General features: G+C 38.3%; 1 long non-coding RNA gene across 1 annotated transcript; it reads left to right on the plus strand.

Moving 5' to 3' along the window:
- The first annotated feature begins 3,225 nt into the window (after positions 1–3,225).
- Positions 3,226–7,408, plus strand: LOC137973403 (uncharacterized). Its single transcript, XR_011117229.1, has 4 exons — positions 3,226–3,672; positions 4,657–4,710; positions 4,863–4,902; positions 7,328–7,408. It is a non-coding gene; the product is annotated as an uncharacterized lncRNA (long non-coding RNA).
- The last annotated feature ends 1,331 nt before the right edge of the window (positions 7,409–8,739 follow it).

Consider the following 8,739-nt stretch of genomic DNA (forward strand, 5'->3'; position numbering starts at 1 on the left):
AATGTTTGTTGTGGACTGTTCTTGCGTGGTGATTCGCTACGAAATTATCACCAGTATAGACTGAGAAGTTCTTCTTTTCAAAACACAATTCTTAGACAAGAAAGACTTTTCCCAGACCCAGTGGGATGAACGGCAAAAACATCCTTTCCACCGAGAAAAAAGTGATAGGTACACTTCTTCATGTTCAGGTTCTTGTCAGTCTCACTATCGATTTATTAAACTGAGAAGACAACAGGGCAGGTTGTTTAAACGCAGCAAAAAAAAAGTGCAGATTGGAGAAGCTGTTATCTGAAGATCCCAAAGACCAAGGCAGATAACATCTTCTCGGATCTATAAAATTATTCCTTATCATACAAAAGCCAAATTCACATTTTTTCAAAATTTTTTCAGAGTTGTAAGAACACAAAGTGTCTCAACATCCCCTTGTAAACCATTTTTGCGCTGTTCGAAGTCATTGTGGCCGGTGACTATGGACACGTAGTTATAAGCCCAATATAGCATAAGTTTTAATTCGTTGATTGTTGAGGTTTTTGTCCAAGAACAGATAACGGGATATGCATATGATTGTTAAGCTCGATCTCAGCAGCCTCCTTCACTCCTGCTTGTACTGACTTATTTTGGGTCATCACGCAATATTTAACAAGGGAAGATTGTAAGACCCTACAAGAGTTTAGAGGCCTTGGATATACATAGAAATAAGCATTCATCTAACGTTAGGTGAACCCAGAGAGTTTCAACTTTCAACCTGCCACCTTTGCTATAGCAACAAGCCAAATGTGCAAAATTTACTTTGCTATGCTTAAACATGCTAAAAATGCTAAAAATACATTTTGTAAAGTACTTTACTTCAGCTACAATACTCAAAGACCTTCATTTAGTGGCCTATCTGTTAAATTGGGTGAAAAGTGTCTAAGCACTTGGCATTGTTCAACAAGTCGAACTTTCAACATCATGAATTGCACAAAATGGGATAACATTTCCCGAGTTTTAGAATGATTTTGTACTTCCTATGGCATGAATGATCATGAAATAATGGGATTCAGGTGAGTAATCATAAAGTCAGAAAACAATGTTCTATCTAATTTCGCCATTTCCGCCCGCATCCAGAGCTAAACAGATTGCAGGATTCGCAGAATTCCGCCCGCTAGCTCGCGCATTGAGAAAAAAAAATAAAATGTGATATGACTCTGGCTGCCTCCCTTTAATTTCACTTAAAGTAACAATGAAACATTCTCAAAGATCAAGGTGCAGTCAGTCGCGGGACAGGAAGGAAGAGAAGATCAGGGGCAAAATCAGGGACTGCACGCTTAAGCCAGTCCCGGATTTTGCACGTGATTTTCTGGTCCCGTCCCGACTAACTTCTCCTGGGTCTGAGTATTCAGAGGCAAGTCCCAGCGACCTTAATTCTATTTACAACGGAGAAGGCCGTCTTATACTCTTTCAGGAGAAGGAACTTTTTTGTACTCGCAAAGCAAATAAAGAAATTATATCTTTGATTGTTTTCAAAAGATGCCTGAGATAAAGATGCACGTTTAAGTCTGAAAGCACTTCCTGTGTAGTCAACATTGAACTTGACCGGCTCTTCAGTAATCCTTTTACGGCGATTCTTCCGAATTCGCTTAATCACGTTTACAGGACAGGAAGGGTTAACAAAATGATAGTTGGCTTCCCTCCAATGTTAACATGTCCGCTAAAATCTGTGTTTAGCAACTCATACTTCAAATGTCAGCCTCATGCGTCACAACCTGATGATAAACAACGGTAAAGGTGTTCTTTTGTTCTGTGGTTGACGAAATTTAAACATGAAAATAATTGTTTATAAACAGTGAGTAGAGAAGGTTTATGTTTACAAACATTGCTTTTGTTATTCAAATGTGCCAACGACAGGAACAAAAGAGCCTTTGTTTCCACAGCCAATGAGCCTTGGTTGGCACATTAATGACAACAGTCACACGTGTCTTAGAAAGGACCAAGTGGATGAGTTTCACCAACATCTCAATTCAATGAACGCCAACATACAGTTTACTCTAGAACTTGAGGACACCAAGGGACAGGGATTGCCTTTTCTAGACACTATAACCACAAGGAGCGGTACGCTGCTTGAAGTGAATGTCCACAGAAAGCCAACCCACACAGACCGCTATCTCGATTTCAATTCTCACCACCCCATGTGCCATAAGAGATCTGTAGTCAGTACCTTGCTACGCAGGGCACAGAACATACTATTAACACAGAAAGGGAAACGCGAAGAAACGAAGCGAGCCAAGGCTGTACTGAGGCTGTACTGAGGGTTGGGCTTACTTTCCAAAAGGTGAAACAATGACCTGCAATGAGTGACCTGTGGAATTTGACTTGTGCTTAAGACCCGCCGACAGAAAATGTTGGATAGTGCTGACAAAGTCCTGTTTGATAGCTGTTACAAGTTGAAGAGGAAACGGCAGCAACAATTTATCTTAAACTTAAGGCAATAAAGACAGATTTTTCATTAAGTATGCTTTAGACAGAATAGTCGATGGCTGGGCGCCCGAAATAAGTATAAGAATGATTTAAGGAGCTTAACCTAGTCGACTGAGTGCCCATAGACCATTTTCGAAAATACCATAGTACTCCTTGTTTGTCCCTTCAAATTTTGAATAAGCACTCACGGTTTCTCTTGGAACTTACAATGGTCCAAAGAGAAAACGAAAACAATGCTTGTGTTACGAGTTCGAATGTTTTGAGGAAAGGTAGTTTGCAAACTAAACTGAACACAGGGTTGTCGGAACAACAACAAGAAGATTTATTCCAAAATGAACGTAGTTTCCACGAAGTAAAACTCTGAACAACACGTATTCGACAAACTTACACGGCCTCCGCCAACTTGAATAAACACAGCTTCTGTCACACTTGACTAAACACGGCTAACGCCAACTCTCTTCGCTTGTGAAAAACTAGTTAAAAAAACACTCCGCTTAGACTCGTCTACTTATATACTCTGATAATAAACTTCTAGAACTTTCTAAAATAGTAATCACTCTAATTATAGAAAGATTACAAAATACACCGATTTAGAAACGCTTACGCACGAATCTAAAAATAAACAAACTCGTAACTCTCGCGAAGCTTCTAGACAGTAACGCTAGTCACGCAATGCTATTTTTCGTAACAGCTTGCGCAAAATTTGGAGGAACAAAAAAATAAAAAGCATTATGGTATTTCCAAAATGGCCTATTAAGACAGCGTTCCGATGGGATCACGAGTTTCAATTAACCAACTCCGGTTTAGGTTGGAATCTGTTCCACTTTGGTTTGGTTGGAATTACTGGATTTATACATTCTCACACTTTGATGCAAGCAGCTTGAGCAGTTGACCGCAAAAAGCAGGGGCACCCAACGGATCTGTTCCTCACTTTATCTGTTCCCCAGAGGAATCTTGCTGGCTGGCAAAAATACAGGTGTTCCGATGAGCTGGCTGGGAAATTTATCATTGATAGAGGTTTTGCCTGGGAATTACTGACTTTTTCTAGCATGTCAACCCGAGCTGGCTGTAGAAACTCTGAAGACTGAGAACGACAAACGACGGCTGGTCAGAGTGATTGCGCTTGCGGAAAAAACCTGTGTCGATTTTCTACGGTCGTTTGTTAAGGTTTCACAGATCGACGAACACGGATTGTGCTGTTTTCCTCATTTACATGTAAGATTCAGGGGTTTCAATAAAATTTGAAGTAGGCAGCTGGTTTTAGTCTGGTAGGCGACTGTATCAAGAAGGGGCCGTTAGGCCCCTTCGTCTAGGGGGGTCTGGGGGCATGCTCCCCCAGACGATTGTAAAATCTGGAAGCTCTGAAATGTGATTTCCAGCACTGAAGATGAAGGAAGATTTCTAATCAACAGAGACACTGAGTGTGCAATTAAGCGCATTCTTTTGATAATTTCCAGTGAAGGAAGATTTGGAAAACCATTTCAAAAGGAAAATTAACGATTTTTAACGTTATATGATGTTCGACAACTTCATGTCATCATTACTACCAATTTCAAGCTGCCGGGAACGGCAAACCTTTTTTGCGCGTTTTTTCAAGCGCGAATTTCAACATTTCTCAACATGAGAAATCGGTTCTGTCGAACGATAAGAATATGTCATTTTAATCTGAACAAACGAAAAGGCTTAACGGATGAAACTAACGAAAAATTTACTGTTTTTGGAAAACAAGTCTTGATGCAACGATTACTCAATAACGACCTGTTTTACATGAAACGTCTTGATATGTTTGGGGAAGTAACTAAACGTAATTGAATTACGTAAAAAAATGTGACGGTTGGTCTAGGCAAAAATGCGGAAAAAAGTTATAGCCGTGCACTGTAGCTCAAAGATGGCAATATCTAATCTGATAATTATTTTGAAATTGAGGTTAAAAAAGGTACATTCAAGTCGATCAAAAATGAATTTTATTTCAGGTTTGAAGGAATCTTTCAATTAATTCAATGTAGGGTAAAAAGTAGCCGACTTCTCTGAGCGATGCAGCCGACGCTTTTCGTCGGCCGTCGGTGCTTATTGAAACCCCTGAAGATTAATTTCCATTGTTATTTTATCTGTATGCTGAGATTCTCGTGATGTTCTTCTACACTGAATTGAAATGAACAGAGTGAATTTAACAGTATTAACTTGTATTTTCATTCACAGTCGACCAGAGTTTCGACGCGGTGTACAATGTGTTTGGTGTTAGCGTTTTCGGAGGTATAAGACTTCCTAATGTAGTTGTTTTAATGCTTTTTTTCGGTTATCTGTATTAGTCAAGTGCGTGATGATCTTTTACAGTTGAAGCGAATTGAGCCAACGATCGAATTGTAAAAAATTGACAGCAGTACGTATTTTTCTTATTCGTGTAGGCAGCCACGGGATCAACCAGGTGCTTTCCTCAAACACAAGGTAAAAATCAAGAAAAATTCGCACTTATTTTAATTTAGTTTATTTCGCTAGAAAGACGATTTATTACTCTCGAGAACTCCTGCGAAGAGATCCTTTTGTAAGAACCTGTTGGCAGATATTTGGCATAATTATACAAAACCCTGTTTAGTTAACTAAAATCAAGCAGGTTCTATAATTATGTGAGTAACAGTTAAATTGCAGTAAACACTTTATCCAAGGAGTTTGACTCTGAGATCGCAAATATTTATTTTTCTGGCAATCAGTACCTATATCTCCTACATACAAATTAGGACCTTGTCAACAATCCACTTTAAGCCTGCATCCAAGCATCCCTATTTTGCCAGACAAAAAATATATATATGTTCGTATATGCAGGCTTTTATTATTGTTTTTTTTTTCTCTGACTAAGAAAACTTTGTTGGTTTTGGTCAGACTGTGGTTTTAATTGTGAGAATGCTTCTGATGATCAGCTGTTTGTATTGGGTAGAGTGCTTAATTAGGACATAGTTAGTCTATTGTTCTTACAATGTTTGATTGTGTCAGCAATAACTGTTGTCATCAACACATACATTGACAAAACAATTATTTGTTATTGTGACCAACAGCACTAATTCTTTTTTACTTGGCAGATTGTTTACTTTTCCTTTTCAACAATCACAAATTATCTTTAGTCATACTTTGTCTCTGTACAAAGCCAAACTGAGTTAGGCTTGTGAAGATGGGCATTCTTTGTTTGTTCATTCTTACGACCCTCTCTCTTCCATCAGGTTGAGTTAGGCTTGTGACGATGGCCATTCTTTGTTTGTTCATTCTTACGACCCTCTATCTTCCATCAGGTGGAGTTAGGCTTGTGACGATGGGCATTCATTGTTTGTTCATTCTTACGACCATCTCTCTTCCATCAGGTTGAGTTAGGCTTGTGACGATGGGCATTCATTGTTTGTTCATTCTTACGACCATCTCTCTTCCATCAGGTTAAGTTAGGCTTGTGACGATGGGCATTCATTGTTTGTTCATTCTTACGACCATCTCTCTTCCATCAGGTTGAGTTAGGCTTGTGACGATGGCCAGTCATTGTTTGTTCATTCTTACGACCATCTCTCTTCCGTCAGGTTGAGTTAGGCTTGTGACGATGGCCATTCATTGTTTGTTCATTCTTACGACCATCTCTCTTCCGTCAGGTTGAGTTAGGCTTGTGACGATGGACATTCTTTGTTTGTTCATTCTTACGACTCTCTCTCTTCCCTCAGGTTGAGTTAGGCTTGTGACGATGGCCATTCATTGTTTGTTCATTCTTACGACCATCTCTCTTCCGTCAGGTTGAGTTAGGCTTGTGACGATGGGCATTCTTTGTTTGTTCATTCTTATGACTCTCTCTCTTCCGTCAGGTTGAGTTAGGGCATTCATGGTTTGCACTGAGAACTTTGTTTCCTTTTTGGCCCTCTATTCAGTTGTCTATTAAGTTTCAATTCTCCTTTAATGTGAATGGCTGCAAATCCGTATCATTGGGAGGAAGATGCTCAACAGTTGTTCAGTCATGGTAACATTTTAAATTTTATTAAAATAATTTATGGCATGGAGAAAGTCCATTCAATTTGGCCAGTTTAAGTGCTAGACCTATATGGCCTGCAGAAATTTTACTGATCTTGTTATCCATCCAGCTCAAGATGTGACTGTCATATTTGGCGAGTCAAGGGAATTTTTTTTCAATTTTTCAGTTGATCTGGAAAGATATATAGCTAAATATGTTGACTGCTCTGCACCATGATGACAAATAGATCTTATTACCTCAAGCTGTTTTTTTTTGCCAATCCGCAAAGACATTCATGATAAATAAACATGTTTCAACTTAAGCGTAAGGTTTCTGCATCTAAGAATTACAGGGGGTTGAGTCTACTTTTTACAAATACTAACAATCACAGGTTGCCTACATAATGTGTTTGACCCTTGGTATTATTGAATTTAGAAGCAATGTATGAGAATAGCAAAAAGTTCCATATTATTGTACAATTCTGGGATAAATATTTGCATATAAGATGAGAATAAACAAGCCTTCATCCGAAATGTTCTGCTGTGTCGTTATTGTGGCTGCTTGTGGGAAATTTAGCGATTTCAAGGACGTGTGTTGCTCTGGTAAAAATTGCTACAATTTGCCATTTTCAGCCATAATAACAACAGCACAAGATCATTTCAGATAGTTTATCCTCTTCTTGTGTAAATATTTATTGCAGAATAGTACAATAATAATTATGGAACTTTTTGCTATTCTCAGACATTGCTTCTAAATTCACCCTTTGTGTGGGTCCCCTGTGATAACAATGATTAGTGAGTCCATAGCTAGATCTGAAAACTCAATCAGCATTACTGCTGGCTCTACTCAATTAATATTGGTCTCTAATTTATTTCCTTTTTAATTATTTTTCAGGCTACCATGGAAATAGCAAGGAATAGGACATTAGCAATTGTGTAACTGAAGAGATGAATAAAAATGTAAAATGAAGAGCTATTTCAAGGTTCCAGTTGTTCTACCTTATTGTAGACAAAATTATACAGGTTTATCCTAGCAAGTATTTTATTGCTTTTGTGTACAATGGTGCTAGGTATTATGAATTCTGTGCTCGCTTTCCAGGGTGACAAAAGGCTCCTAAAATTCAAACTGCTCGAGACAGCAGTACATGTAGAGTATCATACTAACACAAGAACTACAGCTGTGTGTTTCACATTATCGTTCCATTATCATTATCAATATAGGTATTGTTATTGTTATCATCATCATCATTATTAGTAGTAGTAGTAGTAGTAGTAGTATTATTCCTTTCATTTATATATATATATATATATATATATATATATTAATATGTTAATTAAGTAATTAATTAATTAATTAATTTAATTCCTGGCTGGGAAATAAAATAAATTTGATCAGCTGGCTGGGAAACCAACCAATTTTATCTAGCTGGCTGGGAAATTTCTTGTGTGTCTTGCTGGGAAAAAGGAACAGATAATTTTTTCCCAGCAACACTGAAAAACACCTGAAAATGCCTTAATAACATTTATTTTCATTAACTGGGGTATAATAATACATTTTACAACAAATTGGTCGTTGGGTGCCCCTGAAAAAGCACAGTTGTTGCTATCAGTGCTTGCCCAACCATCATAGATGAAGGAGACAGAAGGCGTTTAACTTTTCCAAACAGCGTTAGATGCTTCGTCTCTCTTGGCCATTGTGCCATTTTTCTTTGTTCTTACCACCTCGAACCCTTCTGAGCTGCCAAGACGGAATAAGCCGGTTGGCCTATGTGTCCAAACTTCTCAGCAGCTATTGTGGTCGAGCAGCTCTGGGTTAGGGGATGTGATCGAGCTATAACCAAGGTTCTCTCTTTCCTTCTTTATCACACGGGAAGGAAAGAAGAAGAAACACTTGCTTTGGTTAAGAACATTAAGAAAAAGGATAGGATGTACTAAAACCAAGAACATCATTATGATTAGTAATATATCAAAGTAGAGTCTGTTTAAGTCAAGGGAACGTTTATGGTGCCTTAAGTTCACGGATACCTGATGAGGGTGGAATAAGTTTAATGAAGGAAGGGGGGTGGGACAGGGGGGGGGGGGGTGTCGTTGATGGGTGATTGTTGAACGTGGGCTGGTGAAATTGTCATTATAGTAAAATGTATGATGACAGTTTATCAGAAACTGATAATTTGTTTATGTAGGAATGTTGCCCGATGGTATTCAGATTTATCTATTTCCCAAGATATTGATTATATTGATTATGACTTTCACAATGACCAATAAACAGTTGTTTCATTAACAATGATAATTACAGCTCGATGAAAA

Source organism: Montipora foliosa, chromosome 10 (assembly GCF_036669935.1).
Source record: "Montipora foliosa isolate CH-2021 chromosome 10, ASM3666993v2, whole genome shotgun sequence".
Taxonomy (NCBI): domain Eukaryota; kingdom Metazoa; phylum Cnidaria; class Anthozoa; order Scleractinia; family Acroporidae; genus Montipora; species Montipora foliosa.